Below are 18,085 nucleotides of genomic sequence, written 5' to 3'. Positions count from 1 at the left end.
TGGACCTGTCAAATCTGTGATTGAGTATTATCGTTTGGACTATGGGTTGAAGCATGAATTAGAGAGGGAAAAGTCTGAAATGGAGAGAGCAATTATGCAGCTAGTGCCATAATCAACTTGATTGATGAAGAATTGAAGTAGAATGAATATTATGTGAATAGAGAGAAGGGGGATATTTTCTTTCCCTATAAAACTTTATACAGAAGTCAAAAGTGTTACATTTTGAAAGACATAACACTAATTCTGTACTTGATGATAAGCTTTTTAAGTAAGTTGCAATCAAAGAACATTATTAGATGATTGGATTAACCTATTATGAAAATTTCAATCTTTAAGAAAAGAATTTTGTTGCTATAAACTTTATAATTTATAAAGATACTACTTCTCCATATAAATGTAGCATAGTCTTAAAAGTGATGAATTTAATTTCATAGGAACTGAATTTGATTCCTGGTTATACTGTTTACTGTGCCATCTTGAGCACGTCACCTAAGTTTTCTGGATACATTATTTTTAATCTGTAAAATAAGGTGGAAAAACATAATTTCTGAGATATCTTAATCTATGATCCTATGATTTTAAAAAGTCAAAAAATATAGTGCAGAGATGATGAAAACTCATCCATTTGCTTATGTAGTTCTTCAAATATGATCCATTCTCCTTGTTTCAGAAATGTCCCAACTAGCAAGTACAGCAGAAGCTCTTTCTGCTGTGGCAGGATGTTTTAACGTGGTTAAATTGTATTTTCCTTAACAGCTGTCTAGGGAGGATACTCATCATTATGTGGTACAGATGGAGTCAGAAAAAGAATAGAGATGTAGAGCTACTGCACTAGAGTTACATGACAAGTGAAGAGTTGGTTAAGCCTAGTATGGCATATGGTCACCAGGGAAGAGCATGAAGTGTCTGATGATTTGTGGAGAGGAGAGAGAGAGAGAAGAAAGGGGAAGGTGAGACGGAGAGACAGATGCAGAAGCACACACAGAGAGTGACAGAGACAGAGAGAAAAAGAAAAGAGAGACAGAAAGACAGAGACAAAAACAGAGACAGAGAGAAAGACAAAGGACATAGAAGGGAGAGAAGAGACAGAGATACAAAGAAGAGAACTGGACTGAGACAAAGAGACAGAAAGAAATACAAAGACAGAGACAGAGAGATGGAGAAGAGAGAGAAGAGACAGAGAAAGGAAAAGAGAAGACTGAGAATGGTAGTGATTGGTCTATACCTTTTAGCACGTGGATTCTCTTGCCAAGCAAGGTGATTTGGTTGGTAAGAGTGCTGAGCCTGGAAGCAAAAAGACTCACTTTCCTGAATTCAAATCTGGACTCAGATACTTACTAGTTTCAATACTTACTAGTTTTGTAACCCTGGGTAACTCATTTAACTCTGGTTGCTTCAGTTTCCTCACCTATAATATGGGCTGGGGAAAGCAATGGAAAACCAGTGTCTTTGCTAAGAAAATTCCAAATTGAATCAACACATGATTGAACACAAATCTCTTACCAAGAGAATTATCTGTGTGTGTGTCTCTCTCTCCTCTCTCCTCTCTCTCCCTCCCTCTCTCTCTTTGTGTCTCTCTGTCTCTGTCTCTCTCTCTGTGTGTGTCTCTTTCTCTATCTCTCTGTCTCTCTCTCCCTCTTCCTCTCTCTCTCTCTCTCTGTCTCTCTGTCTCTCTCTCTCTGTCTCTGTTTCTCTGTCTCTCTCTCTCTCTTTTGGATGATAGGTAACCATTTGCAAACAACAGAGAACCTGTATGCAAGTCCCATTTTTAATATTTGACCTTAATATCTAGGGAGCATCAGTAAAGAATAAGGGAGAGGAAATTGATGTCTGAAAAATATAGGAGTCTGAAGATATCAGGAACATGAAGAAAGAAAACTATATCTGAGTAAGGAAATGAAATATCCCAAACAAATGCTTGAGGCTGGGGACAGAAATCAAGTAATCATTGGTATGAATAAGCAAGGGGGCTCAGGAAAGATCCTAGGAATTGGGTTACTCTTTTAAAACCATGATGATACTTATAAGGTAATTAGTTATTTTTTCTACCATAGCATAGTAAGATTATTTTCTAGAGCAAAAAACCAGCAAAAGGTAGCATAACTATTCTCCCCATCATTCATGACCATCTTGTTCATTTTCTATTGTTTTATCTTAAACAACATTGAAACAACATGTTTCAAACAACATTTAATGAGCTTTATTTGAACAATATGAATTATGAGATAAATTTTCTTTTCTATCTAATCCCCAAAGTATACAGCTACTCATTCTTAAACAAAAGTGAGTCTCATGGAGTGGCCCCTATCTATAATTGGAGCAAAGTAGTCAATTATGTTGTTTCCTTTAAAGTATTGAATCATTTTCAGTCTCGTCCAATTCTTTGTGACCAAAAGTTGGTTGTTTTGTTTGTTTTTGTTTTTGTTTTTGTTTTTTGGCTATGATAACGGAGTGATTTCCCATTTCCTTCTTTAGCTCATTTTACAACTGGGGAAACTAAGGCAAATAAGGTTAAGTAACTTGTCCAGTGTCACAGAATTAGCATGCATCTGGGCTACTTGTGAATTCAGGAAGAAAATTCTTCCTGTCTGTAGGCCCAGCACTCTAACCACTGTGCCCCCTAGCTGCTCTTTCATTTAAGTATAGTCTCCCCAAAATTTCTCTCATAAAATTCTCATCATTAAAATTAGCCTTCTGTTTTTACAGATTTGAACAAATTCAAATATTTGTAACCTAGGAAATATAAAATATTCATCTATCAGATCTTCTTAGCATCCATCATTCTTTGGGCAATGATTTATTTATCAAATTATCTTAGAAGAAAGAGACAAACCTGGCCATTTGGTTAGATTTGATGGTAAATGAAGGAAGGAAAAAAAAATCTAAAACATAGTATGCTATAATGGAGAGTAGACCCTAGAAAATGGTCCATCTCAGGAGTTTGCTAGGTACCCAAGACACAGGTTCTGTATTTAAGAAACTTAGGATTTAGTAGGAAAGATGAGACTTGTCTTCTAAAGACTAAAATAAAAGCCGGAAAGTAATTAATTGCAGAAGGTAGGCCAAACAGAGCTGGATAAGTAATTCAGAGAGGGTCATCACTTATAGCTAGGTATTAGAAAGTAGACTTCATGGAGGACTTTTCTCTCTAAATTGAACTGTGGAGGAGAAAGACATAAGCAGGTGGAGATGGGGATTTGCACCTTCATTTTAGAACTGATTCTCTGAATCTTGTACAGTGAAAATATGGAAGAGTATGGATGCAGTTAATTGAAATGTGAGCAGCTATATATTTCAACCTGTGACTGGCTATTTCCTTATTTTTACTGTATTTTTCTCCTGTTGTCCTCCATATTGCTAACGTTTTCTAAGTTTATGATACTTTCTTTTTGGTCACAGTCTAATAACATCTTTTTAAAAAATGACTGATATTTTTCTGCTTTTACATCATGTACATTTATCAATGTACCTTTTATGTCTCTTCTCCTCCCTTACCAGGCTAATCCATATGTTTTACACTCACTCACACACATCCTCCCACACACTCCTACACAAACACACATGCTTATATTTTGTGCAGGGTTCTACAACTACAGTCCCTCATCTCTGCAAAGATGCTGATTTCATCCTAAGGAGTCAAAGTATTGTAATTTTACCATATACATTTCATAGTATTCTTTCAACTTACATTGTTGTAGTCTTTGGGAATATTGGTTCTCGGGTTTACTTTATTTATTTTGCTTTGAAGAATTATTATATTAACGCCATTTTGAAGGAAGTGATCTGGGAAAGGGGAGGAAGAAAAGAAATGAAAAAGCAAAGAATAAAATGGAGGAAGAAAGCTAGAGGAAATGAAGAAGCACAGAAACTGTGGACAGGTGTTTTAAATGATTTCAAAAATTCGGAATGCCCTGAATTTCTACTACAACAGGATGCTCCTTTAGAGATGGACTCATAGCAAAGTAGATAGAGAACTGATCACCCTCTGCTGTGGTCTGGGATCATATCCTGTCTTTGGCACATGAACCAGATGCCATGTGTCACTATGTTGTCCTGAGTCATTTGTGCCATCTCTCAGTGCCCCAAGCAACCCTTGAAGAGCCTTTTAAGAATAAGATAAAACTGCCAGATAAAACTGTCTTTTATCCATCCAGATAGACTTGGATATCAAGGATATGCATATTCCTTTAGTATAGATCCTGCTTTTCCACAGCTGTATGTTTAAAGAGTCAGAGGCACACAGGGCTGAAAGATAAGTTCCCTCTGTTTTTTACCCATCATCTCCTAGGACCGCATGTCTATTGAAGAATGTTCTCTTGTTTGTCTTCTTCCTGTAAACAGAGAGCAGCATCACTGTCACTTTTAGAGAAGACATCTTGTCCCTGTCAATCCCCCTTCTTAGAGCTTGTGAGTTTTTTTTCAGCCAGTGTCCATCTTAGGAAGAATTTCTCAGGAAGATGCACCAGAATATTAATGCAGATTGGTTTGAGAGGGAAAACAAATCAAGATGAGCCACTCATCTTGTTCATTTGCAGTGAAAATTTGGTTTGGGAGATTCCTGTATTTTATATTATTCCTTTATCAACTTTGTTAAATAGCATCTATGGAAAATTGAAACACATCTTTAGAATCTGATTAATTCTTTGCTTGTCCATCTATGAATATAGAATCTAGTGCAGGTGGCTGATCTATTTTGGATTTGATCATGTATTTGATATATTTGATCATGTCAAATATAGCTATGTTTTTATAAATGAGAAACTTTGATTCACAAATTTCCCAAAGTCCCATAGACATTAGAGTCAGGATTTGGTCGATTTTCTCTGACTCTATTAGGTAAATATGTGTTTTGTTTGTTTAGTGGAGGCAGACAATCCTCTGCTTGTATAGACAGGTCTTGGGATTAAATGAGGACAAGTGGTAACTCTTTAGAAGCTGACAGTTATCCTCCAGTCTCCTCTGGTATTACAATCTTGGAGAAAATAAAATGATGCTGAAGACAAGATTCAAGATGACAATGATACTTGGAAATAAAGTATGAGTCCAATCGGATACCAATGTTATACCCTTTAATCAATAATTTGGGTGACAAGTATGTCAATTGCCATTTGCATCTGGTTTGCAAAAATAATCTTCTTTCTTCTTTAGGCTAATTCTCATTTTAATTCCATATTTTTGAGTTTTTTTTCCCTTTGTATTCCAAATAGACTTTGGGAATATGTTCTGCCATGGGGCAAGTAGACATTAATGGCAGAAATAATCCTTTGTAAAATCATTAAAAATAAACTTTTTCAATTTTAGACTGTCATGAGAAGCATAACATAGATAGAGCACTAGCATTGGATTTAGAAAGACTAATCTGTTTGTGATGAAAACTCATGTCCATATCCCCTTTCCAAACCCACCACAATGGTCTACATATTGCAATTGTATATAGACTGGTTCCAGACCTGTGTCTTTTGTCTAAATGGTATATGCATGGTAACTTTATATAGAATAAATAGTGACAAACATTTCAGGTTGTCTGTCGTTGCTATTGAGTAATTTTCAGTCATATAGACATATGATTCTATTTGGCAAAGATACTGGACTCGTTTGCTTTCTTCTCCAGCCCATTTTACAGTTGAGGAAACTGAGGCAAAAAGGGTGAAGTGAGTTGCCCAAGAGCATACAGTTAGTAAGTATCTGAGGTCAGATTTCAGTTTATAAAGAATCTTTATAATTCTCTGTGCCACCTCGCTGTCAGAACATACTGCTTTCTTGTTTCTACCTAGCCTTCATATTAACCAACTGTTCTCATTCTTTGGGATTGTTTTCTGCTACTCTCAGAATCTCATAGAATCTTTGGACATGAATATGAAGAGCTCAGCAATTAAGCTGTTACTAGAGTTACTGGAAACTTGCACTTATTATTTTCCTTTTTGCAATTTTTTTATCATTTCAACATTTCATAATTTTTTCCTGGAGTTCTGATAGTTTTGCATTTTTTATTGGACTCTAGACTATTTTTTTTCTCTTTTTTTGTCTGAGTTCATTTTATATTCCTTACAAAGCTTGTCCTAACTCTTAGTTTGCATGTATACCTTGATCCCTGCTAGCCTGCCCAAATTGGAATCTAACCTTTGGTACTTTACACAGTCTGTGAAAGGACTTGTTTAGACTAATTGCTCTCATCTCAATTATCATAGACTTTCTTTGCTACTGGATTCTTTCATCCAGTATTTTGATTCCATTATCTTCAATTCAATAGGCAATTAATCTTTACTATGTATGAAGTGGAACCTGGGCAGCACAGTGGATATAAAATGATAGTTCTGACTTAAGAGAGATTCACCTTCCTGAGCTCAAATCTAGCCTCAGATATTTGTTAGCTATGTGAGCCTGGGCAAGTAAGATAGTTAACTCTGGTTGCCTCAGTTTCCTCATCCATAAAAGGAACTGGTGAAAGAAATGACAAAACACTCCAGTATTTTTGCTAAAGAAACCCCAAATGGGATCACAGAATTAGGCTCAACTGAGCAATAGCAACAACAACAACACATGTACAAAGTATATCCTAGCTGATCAGGACATAAAGATCAAAGAAGACAAAAAATAAAATAGACCATGCTCAAGTAGCTTAAATTCTTTTGGTAGAAAATTATTCCTTTAGTTTCTTTAGATTCCTATCCTGCATATCCAACTTGACCCAGTTTTAGCTTCTTAATCCTCTATGACCCAATACAGTTTTTAGCCCTTCAATTGACACTAAATCCCTTCTGGTATGCATATATGCATATAAATATATGATATAAGTTTCATATGCAATATGTATGAAGATAAGTGTTTTTGATAGAGGCTATGAGATGGAGTAGTTAGAATGCCAGTCTCAGCTTCAGGAAAAACTAAGTTCATACGGCCCACTCATCTACCCTTGACATTTAATAGTAATGAGACCCTTAGGCAAGTAACTTCCCAGTACTTATGTTCTAACTTGGAATTGCTGTCATACATGAAGTCACAGATCTTCATTCCATATTCTTATTCTTTATCTAGATTGATCATATTTAAAATTAATAAATCTAACAAACTATTACTATCTTTTATAAATAAAAGATATAACTTGGGTGACATTTGTCAATTGCTTCTTGCATCTGATATGCAAAAATTACCCTTTTCCTTCTTAGGCTAATTTTCATTTTAATTTCATACTTTTGAATTTTTTCTTTGTATTTCAAACAGACTTTGGTGCTATGCTGTGGTTCATTTCCTTTAGTGGCAGAAATAATCCTTTAAAATTTTTTTAAAAAGTAAACCTTTTCAATTTTATATTCTTATGTTATACAGTTGCATGGATAGAGAGCTAGCATCAAATTTAGGAAGATAAATCTGCTTATGATGAAGGCACATATCCAGACCCCCTCTCCTAACCCACCACAATGGTCTGTGTGTATAGACTTGAGTCTAAACCTGAATCCCTCATCTAAATGGTACCTGCAATTTAATTTTATATGCAGTGAATAGTGACAAACACATCACATTGTTGTCAGAACATTGTTGTTGTTGAGCCATTTTCAATCATGTCTGTATGATTCCATTTGGAGACTACCCATTTGGTGCTTCAGTGGAGAGAGCTCTGATCTTAAAGTCAGGAAGACCTGAGTTCAAATCCAGTCTCAGTAATTTATTAGTTATGTGATTTTGGGCAAGTCATTTACTCACGGTTAGCCTTAATCCACTGGAGAAGGAAATGGCAAATCACTTCAGTTATCCTTGCCAAGTAAATCCTATAGTATAGTTCATAAAGTCATGTAGAGCTGGACATGACTGAACAACAAAATCCCTATCCTTCGCCATTTAAAATTGAATTTACCAAAGTTAATATTTAAGCTTTTCCCAAATAATCCATGTCATCATTTCCCAGAAATAGTCCCTTCTCCCAGAATGAGTTAATATAATTGTGAAAACAGAGATCATAATTTTCCGTCATTCAAGTGAATGATCCAGACTCTAATTCATGTCAAAAGTAATAAAGTGATATTATATCTAGTAGCTCCCTTTTAGAGTCTTTTCTGCCTCAAAGTGCACATAAATCCCACACTTGGTCATGTTGATCCATGATAAATTATCAAGGAACAATTTCTAAATATATTCTTTTGGCACATTTTGCCTAGTTTTTTTTAAAATAATACCAATGATGTGGTTTGAGAACTAACATGATATGAGTGATATAGACCCTAGATGATGGTAGGCCCCGAAAGTTGGGGTTCAGGCACATGAAGAATTTACAGTGGTCATTCTCTTTGGCAAAAGATAGATTTATTTAGGAGAATAGGTTACAGACAAAATGAAGGGATACAATAGACACCAAGAATGGCAAATATGGAACAGAGTTGGGAAAACACAGAAAGGAGTTTTCTTGAGGATACAGCACCCAAAAAAGTCAGATAGCTATAAGGAGGAGAATTGGGTTGTGAAGCATAGCAGAATTAGGAAACACATCACAAAGCATGGGAGAAGGAGAAGGGAAAAGACACCAAGAGGCAGAATGCTGTGGCCAACTGACCCAAAGGAAGACAGTAGTTATGGGATAGCCCATAAGTAGATTTTATAGGGAAAATTTAACCTCAGGGACATGACTGGGATTTCTGACAGGGCATGGCAAATAGAGGCTGCCCAAGACCCCTACAGAAGGTGAGACTCAAGGGTCTGACATACCTTGGATTTCAGACCAGATGAGCTCCTCAGAGGGTGAGACCATGGAACTAAACTGATCTCTATCAAGCCTTCTGCCTACTTGCCTCAGGGATCAGTTCTTTAGTTTTTCTCTGTCTAAAACCATTCAGAACTTCATCAATCAATAAGCAGCTAGACATTAAACAAAATTTAATATACGCATTTAAATATTCACCTAGAATGAGAATGACATCATGTGAAATAGTAAGGGAAGATACAAATAAAAATTTGATTCTCTAAAATGTCTAGAACAGGAGGAACACAGAGAAACATGAGCAGAACTATATAAAATGACAAATGATGTAGTAATCAGAAACAGGAGAACAATGCACATTGGACATTAGTAATGTGAATTAAAAGAAAATACTAAAAGGATGTCACATATAAATAAATGCAATAAGAATTCTTGATCTCAAAGAACAACAATGGCAATAGTGACTCTGATAAAAACCATTTCTTAGTTCTTCAGTAAAGAAGTGAGGGGAATAGAATATTGTATATATTTTCAAGTGTAATAACTGTGTCCATTCAGTTTGCTTACCAAATTTTATCTTTCTCAAAGAAGTGTTCAATACTTATGTCTTCAAAGGGTACCATGACTGGAAATGATTACGTATAAGAAGAAAAGTTACTGAAATCTTATTAAAATTAAATAATACATCATACATTAGTATGCAAATAAATTAAAAATAAGTTTGTTAGATCCACTAGATGGATATACACTTTTCTCCTTCCTCACCAGATTATTCCTCTGGAATGTCACAAATTATATCCACTTTACACATGTATAGGCAATTTTAATTGTGTGGCCTGAAAAAAGTTTATCATCGATAGACAACTCTCCATTTATGAGTCTTTCTGAATGTACTTGGGCCAGTCCTGGGTTGAAAGACATATTGCAATGTCTTACCTAAACATAGTAAAAGTTTTTCTTTTATCTTGGAAGAATATTCTAGAACCTGAAATCAAGATTATGTTCATTTGGAATTACAAAATCCCAAAGTTAGGAAGGATTTCAGAGATTATTTAGTTTACCCTGCAACCGTCCAATAGGTATTCCTCTTTTCAACATCTCCAATATGCAACAAGTCATCTGTCCTGTGAGTATGTTAAGTACAAATTTCTTATCTCTTAACAAAGCCCATTTCACTTTTTTATATCACTTCTTTAAAAACATTCTTTACTTAGAATCCAAATCTTCTCCAAATCTGCTAAGATTTTACTCCCAGTTTTGAATTCTGTCCTGAGAAAAACAAATCTAATCTTTTGTATGACAATGTTTCAAATACTAGAACAACTATTATAGACCTTCAAAGTCTTTTTGAGCATTCAACCCACTTAAAAACTAATTCAGTGAGTCTCTGATTAAATCCTTTAAACAGAACTGAGGGTAAAGAAGATCTTTACACATCCGTGAATCAATCAAATCCACTGTGCTAGCCATTTGGTAACATCCTAAGGAGTTTTTAAAAAGGAAGTCATCCAGAATCCATCATGGATTCTGAGAACCAGAAATGGAGAGGAAAGACTAAGGTCAAAAGGATGTGAGCCAAGATCTCAACAGTCTCAGGACAACTAGTTGAAATAAAAAAGAGTAGATAAGGCTGAGCTTTGACAGTATGGCCCTCTTAGGCTTGCTCTGTTTGGTCTGAGGGGAGGCAGTGGTTAATATCTATTTTTTGTTCAATTGTGTCTGACTCTTTGTGATCCCATTTCAGGGCTTTCTTGGCAAAGATACTGAACTGGCTTGTCATTTCCTTTTCTAGCTCATTTTACAAATGAGGAAACTGAGGCAAGGGTTAGCAAGGTGGCATAGTGGATAGAGTTCTGAACCTGGAGTCTCAATTCAAATTTGGCCTTAGACACTTATTAACTGTGTGACCTTGGGCAAGTTCCTTAAATCTGTTTGCCTCAGTTCTGACTGAAAAAAACAAAACAAAACAACTAAATATAAATACCATAAATTCTGTTCATTCTTTAAATGTCTTTTCTTTTGTGGATTCAAACTGATAATTCCCCCCCCCCCAAAATCAATATTTTATTCTCTCATTTTTATTTTGTTTTTTTTTTTCCTTTGGGCTAATATAGCTAGCAAGTAATTTATTGAGTTTATCTTTTAAAAAATGAATTCATTTTGGCTAATCATTTATCTTTTGTCTTTATGTTTTATTTCATTTTCAAGATTTGTTCTTTGGTATTTATTTGTAGATATTTTGGTTTTTCTCCAAGATCCATGTTCATTAATCTTTTTTCTTTTAGACTCATTTTAGCAGTATAAATTATCCTTTGAAAAATCACCATAGCTGCATATCCTAAATTTTGACATGTTCTCATTTTTATCATTCCTCTTTACACGGTGATTGTATCTGATTTGTTCTTTGACCTACTCATTGTTTTGGATGTAATTATTTAGTAAGCTCAAGTTTAGTCTATATATCCTTTGCTTATGTTCTCTGCATTAATTAGCAGAGAATGCTAATTTAATGTTAAGCAATATTGTATTTAAAGGATGTGTCCAGTATTTTATATAGTTATGTAAACATACATCTAGTTTGGGATACAATTAATAAAAAGATAGTCCCTGTGATAAGGTGCAAGTCTTGAAGGTCGAAAATCATTCTGAAAGAATTCTCAGGCTCAGATCATCTCCAAATCTAGGAGTCAAGCTTTATTGTGACACTACAAAGTAGGTAAATTTCCTATGGGAACTAGGGAATTTACAAGTGAAAAGGCAGGACCTTTTATGGGGAACAACCCATAGCATGATATGCTAACTATGCTAATTGTATGTGTCAATAAATCAATTAGTAGTCCTGGTCATTTTATTTATGCAAGAAAGCCTCAGTAATTGACTGCTATAGCTTAAACTCCAGATTTGCTCTGTCTCTACAAGATAATTTCCTCATTGGAACCCATTCAGATACTAGGTTGCTGTTAGGGACATGGTTTTTTGCTGGAGTTCATTCACCCCATCTCATACCCTCAAATAATTTATAACCTAAATGCGGAAATGAGTAAGTAGGTATGGGGAGAAATCCGATACTTGTTGTAGTTATATCTTATTTAGTGGAGTTAAAAAAAAATGAAAACTGCAGAGTTGCCATAGAATTCATAGAGTGAGCCTTCTATAAAGAAAGGAGGAGTTTGTTACTCTACTCTTTAGCTCAGGGTTTCTTAAACTTTTTCTACCCACAATCCTTTTTGGTCAGAGACCCAGGCATATAGGTATGTAAAATAAACAGTACTGATAATAAATCATAATTCATTTATGAGACCATAGTAGGAATATGAGCCACAATTTGAGAAACTTTATTCCATCTTGAGGGGAAAGAAGGATGTGGAAGATAGATTCAATCAAGACTTGAGCTAGCAAGGTAATGAAATTAGAGATGATGTATTCATTGTAGGAGGGTTATCTTATGCCTGGGAGTTGAAACCAGACAAAGAAAGCCAGGCAAAATGGAAGGAGATGAGAGAAACTAGTTTCTTCCTTCTATAAAGAGACTAGGAGTAATTTGGGACTCCACCCTCCAGAAGTCTCACAGGAGAGAAGAGGTTGAGAAGTTGGAGTCAAGTGAAGTTTTCATTAGCATTTTCTTTTTTTTTTTCTTTTTATTGTTATTTTTTCCTATTTATTTATTTTCATACACATTGTTTTATGAATCATGTTGGGAGAGAAAAATCAGAGCAAAAAGGAAAAACTATGGGAGAGATTAAAAAAAACAGAAAAAAGAAGTGAACATAGCATGTATTAATTTACATTAAGTTTCCTTAGTTATTTTTCTGGATGCAGATGGCATTTTCTGTCCAAAGTCTATTGGGATCATTGAACCACTAAGAAGAACCAAGTCTTTCATAGTTGATCATCACACAATCTTGCTGTTATTGTATTCCAGGTTAATTTCTAATGTCTGAAAACCTGGTTTTCACTCTCCTTTTAGTCTTAGTTTTCATCATTACTTTCTCTTTTAATTTTTAAAATGGAGGGATAAATGCTATTCATCCTTCATCTTTTACTTATTCAATGTGATTATAGGAGTGCAGGAAGAACCTTGCAGTTGACCCCTTGTGGCAAACTTAATTTTTAAAACAAAATTATTCATTTTGACAAGGCAATCTAGATTAAGTGACTTGCCCAGGGTTACACAGCTGGTAAGTGTCAAATATCTGAGTCTGGATTTGAACTGAGGTCCACTTGCCTCTGGGGCCAGTGATCTATGCACTGCACCACTTAGCTGCACCATCTTTTGGTAAATTTGTAAAAGGATGTGGATTAGATTCCTTTAATATGCAAAGGCATCACTGAGTTAATCTTACATCCCTGGAAGAAATACCACATTTTTAAGAAGAGATCCATTGGTATAGTTGAACAATTCTCTTCAAATAATCTAGGCTTTATTTCTGGGAATATAATTTAGTCTTTTTTCTTTTTTCAGTAAGAATTTTCGGGTCAATTTCTGTCTTGGTTTAATATTTGTGCATTCTTTTGTAATGTTTTTCAGTTTCTCTATTCATTTTACCTTGTTTTATGAGCCTCCTGGCTTTTTTTTTTTTTTTTTTTTTTTTTGCCAGGGAAGATGGGGCAGCTCTTGGCTTATATGTAAGCTTTATCTGTCAGCCTTCTTGTATTCCACTTTTTTTTTTCCTATTGATTAGTTTGTATTTTATGACATTAGTCTATATCCAAGCTTCTTTTTTCCTCTTGAGCTCACCAAAACCAGATACCTAATAGCCTTTCTGATAAGGCATGGGGAATACCTGACTGCTTCTATCATATGGAAAATTCTCAGGTGACAACTGCAGGTGGTTTTGAGCCCTTTAATCTTATGTCCTTTCTACATGAAAAACTGGCTCTTCCTCCAACAGTTTCTCATTTTCTTCAGTCTTGGGAGGAGAAAATATGATGTTCTATTCTTCTTCTCACCATGTTATAGGCTGGTCATGTAAGATAAGATTAGTTTGATGCCAAGAAAGAATAAATATATACCCTTATGACCCAAGTCCAAAATAGCATCATATTTTCAGTCATGTAGGATGTGGGGCAGCCTAGGATTAAGGTATTAACTGAATTCTTTACTCAATCCTTGGATATTTCACAAAGCTTTACCTTGTGTGAGGTTTTCCATGAACTTTTCTTGATATAATACTAAATATCAAATAATTGCTATCATACCACTCTTAATAAAGCTGACATTTAAGAAAGTGATCAGATTAAAAAAAAATCAACAAGCACTAAAGGTATTGGCCTTAATTTTACTGACTGTTAGGCTATCTTTGAAATTATATTGAGAAGTTTGAGTTTCATCTATTGCTTGTTTTCTTTGGAGTTCATTTGCTGCTGCAATAATCATGTAATTATCATAACTGCTTAATTGTAAGGAAAAAATTCATCTTCTCTTATTGTTCCTACTGGAATATTAAACGTATTACAAAACATGGAAATAGTTTGAAAGAGGCATAAAAGTGAATTGCAAAAGCTTGCCTCATTTTATTCTTACCCCACATTTATTTAGAAAAAGCACTAGCTTAAAAAGGAGGTTAGCGAAAGACTTAAATCCATTTAATGTGCCTAGAAAGGCAAATACTATAAATCTCTACAATTTCTAGGCTCATGTATGCTTTTTATATCACTATAGCACTAATTCCATTATCTATGCTTTCATCAAAGTTTTCATATGATATATATTGATATCTTATCATAATATAATATATACTGATTTGTAATAATATATGTATATATGTATATTTATACATATGTATGTATGTATTAAAATTATATTTCAGTTGCCTGATTAAAGATAGCCCAAAGATATTTCTCAATTCTGAACTAAATTCATCATTTTTCATGTAAGGCTCAGTTTCATTTTTAACAATGTTGCTCATAACAATAAGCAAGTCAACAAGCATTTATTGGTACAGTTACTATGTGTCAGGCATTATTCAAGGTTCTGGCAACATAAAGACAAAAATGAAACTGCCTTATGAAGTTTGCTATCAAGCTGGGTGAGACAATATGAATGTAGGTAATTAAGTGAACAATATATGCATGATCACATAGGATAATTATTTTTTGAGGGAACACAAGAAATCTGAGGAAACAGAAAAAGGTTTCATGTAGAAGTAGGAATCTGATTTGATCCTTGAAGTTTCCAACAAGTTTATATGAAGAGGAAGTATACTCCTATTAAGGGAGAGCCTGTAGAAGTCAATCAGATAATTAGCTAATAAACATTTATTTGGTTCCCACTTTATGTCAGATACTGTGTGTAAGAAGTAGAAAGTATGACAAGGCTGTAATAGAAGTTTGGGGTTAGAATATGAAGGGTTTTCAGTGCTAAGGAGTGGAAGTTATATTTGATCCTAGAGTTATTGGAGTAATATTAAGTAGGAGAGTGATATGGTCAACTCTAACTTTAGGAAAATCATCTTGGGAACTGCATGAAGGATACAAAGCTCAAGATTTACTATCCTAATCCCACAACTCCATTTTTATGAGTGATTAAAACTAGAATTATTTAGCCATGATGAGAAGCATTTATTTTCCTGTTGTTTTTTTTTGGAAGGATTGCTTATTAAAATTTTAAACTTTCCTTCCTGTGAGAAAGCACAAACATATATTGTAATGGGCTGAGGTTTGAGTTGATGCACTGAGGTCCCAAGTACGTGAGGCTAAATAGTAATTGGGCTATACTGTATTAATATACATGATTGGATAAAGAATGACCCCCGCCCATTCTCCATGCAAGTCCTGATGTGTTGTATAGGAAATTACGATTTTGGTGGGTAGAGGCAGAGAGAGACAGGAAGAGAAGTTGGGAGAGATTGGGTGTGGGTTCGATTCTCCTAGCTGCTGGTTGTGTGGCTGCTGGTCTGGCTAGCTTCTTGACTCAGCTGCACACATTGCTATCGCCAATTTTCTTCCACCTCCGATCCTTCTTCACTGAGAATAAAGACTGACGATTTTCCCCTAACCTGAATTCCTGACTCCTGCTGATTTAAAAATACGCGGTCTTCACAATATATGATGTAATTTATAATTTACAGTTAATAATCCTGGACAGTTCTAATCATGAGAAGTTCAGAAAGTTTTCCAGGATGAGAATTCTTCAGTTCTGCTAAGAGGTGGATTAATATTTATTTTTAACATTCATTTAAAAATAAAGTTCTGAATTTTTCTTCATATCAAATGTCATATCAGTGATATATGTGAAACCATGCAAAATGTACCTTCATATTACCCATGTTGCAAAAAAAAATGGAGGAAGTAAAAATTATATTTTAATCTGCATCCAGACTCCAAAAGTTCTTTTTCTAGAGTTGGATAACTTTATGTTGCAAAAAAAAAAAAAAAAAAAAATCAAGAAGAAAGAAAAAAGCAAGAAAAATATCAAGTTAAAATTATCTTTCAATCTGCATCCATACTCCAACAATTCATTTTTTGGGGGTAGATATTTTTCATTATTGCTCATTTGTTATAGATCATTGTATTGATCAGAATAGCTAATATATTCACATTTGATCATCACACAATATTGTTGTTCCTATATGCAGTGTGCTGCTGGTTCTGCTTATTTCACTTTGCATTGCTTCATACAGTTTGATATCTCCATTTGAAAGGTTGATTTCTTCACCTTCCTGTTTGCTATTTCTCCCTTTTGATCCTGGTTTCTTCCTTCTGAAGCCAAATAAAATTAGTTTTATTCTTCTTCCCCATGAGTGTGCTTCAAATATCTGAATACAATTATTGAGTTCCTTGAATTTTTTTCCCAGATTGAACATCACCTATTCATTCACCAAATGCTCACTTGCTAGCCTGGCTGCCTTCTTAGGGCAGACATTGTCCAAATGAACGACTTTCTTCCTAAAATACGATGTTTGGAACTGTATGGCATATTCTCATTGGACTAGGGAGGAATATAAGGAATTAACAGTTCCAAATTCTTAGAATATATGGATGAGTTAGACACATTTCACCAACTTAAACACTTAGATAACAGAAAAATGTATGTATATGCATGTATATAGATGTATGTTTGATAGTATATCATCCCTTAAGTTTGTGAAGCACCTCATACATTAATCACCTATAGTCCTCCTAACTAGAAAGTGCCATTGATAGAACCAATTTATGGAAGAATAAAATGTTTAGAGAATTAAAATAACTTGTCTTAGTGTTTGAGGTAGGACTTGAACCCTACATAGACATTATCTCTTGATGCAGAGTCCATGGGTTACAGCTATTTCCAAAAAAAAAAAAATTGACTTAATACTAAGATTTGGTAGAGTGCAGAGACTGTTGAACTTCTATTCAGGAACAATCTGGCTTTGAAACCCAAACATTCATAAGTCTGTTTCCTTATCTATAAAATGAAGAAGGTTATTTTTGTAGTATCTATCTTAAAACATTTGTGTGAAGAAACTAAAAATGGCAACACTTCATAATTATATAAATATGATTTTATTTCTGTTATCTGTTTTGGCCTCCTATCATATTTGTTTTTTAATTGTGTCTGACTTTTATTGGATCCATTTGGGTTTTTCTTGAAAAAGAGACTGAAGTGGTTTGCCACTTCTTTCCCAGCCATTTTATAAAAAAGGAAACTGAGGCAAGCAGGATTAAGAGACTTGCATACTAAATGTCTAAAGTCAGGTGTAGGAAGATAAGTCTTCCTGACTTCAACCTCACCCGCCCCTCCCCTACACTCTATTTATTGACCCATCCAGCTGCCCTTCTGGTCAATAACTTCCTTTAAAACTACAAACTTAGATCTTAGAATACAACACTCTTCCTTTTATACCTGGAAGGACTATCAGAAGTCCTGAAATATTGGTAAATATTTAATACTTAATATAGTAATCAGACTATTCCCCTAGAAAAGAAAAAAAAAAAAAACCAGAATAAATCTGCAGTTACAAATATAGGTCATTACATCCCTTTTGTTTCTCTTCCTCACTTGTAGAATGATGACAACAAAAAATAGTACTTAGGCTATTTTTGTTTCTCCTATTCTTCTGTGAATACCTGTAATTCATTCAGATTCTATTTACCTCTGCTACTTCTTCCTGTATGGAAAGAATGTTTGTGGCTAGGAAAGACATTTCAAATAATGGCTTTGAAACTTAAAGTAGGTCATGAAATGTAATTTCTGGAAAAGATCTTAGAGATTAGCTAAACCTAACCCTTCATTTTGAAGTAAGGAAACTAGAGATAGGTGACAAGGTCATTTGTCTAAGGTTACAAGGCAAAGTAAGGAATGTACCCAAGAACATGGAAAATCTCACAGAATATAGAACCTTTTTAAAATAACAGCCAAGGTCTGAGTAAAGAATTCAGTTAACACCTTGATCCTAGGTTGTCCCATACCTTACA

General features: G+C 34.5%; 1 protein-coding gene across 1 annotated transcript in view; it reads left to right on the top strand.

The window, feature by feature from the left end:
- NYAP2 (neuronal tyrosine-phosphorylated phosphoinositide-3-kinase adaptor 2) overlaps window positions 1–18,085 on the top strand; it is a 298,614-nt gene that overhangs the window by 141,114 nt on the left and 139,415 nt on the right. The window lies entirely within an intron of this gene.

This window comes from Sarcophilus harrisii, chromosome 3 (genome assembly GCF_902635505.1).
Source record: "Sarcophilus harrisii chromosome 3, mSarHar1.11, whole genome shotgun sequence".
Classification (NCBI taxonomy): Eukaryota; Metazoa; Chordata; class Mammalia; order Dasyuromorphia; family Dasyuridae; genus Sarcophilus; species Sarcophilus harrisii.
This window is presented reverse-complemented; position numbering and strand designations above follow the sequence as displayed.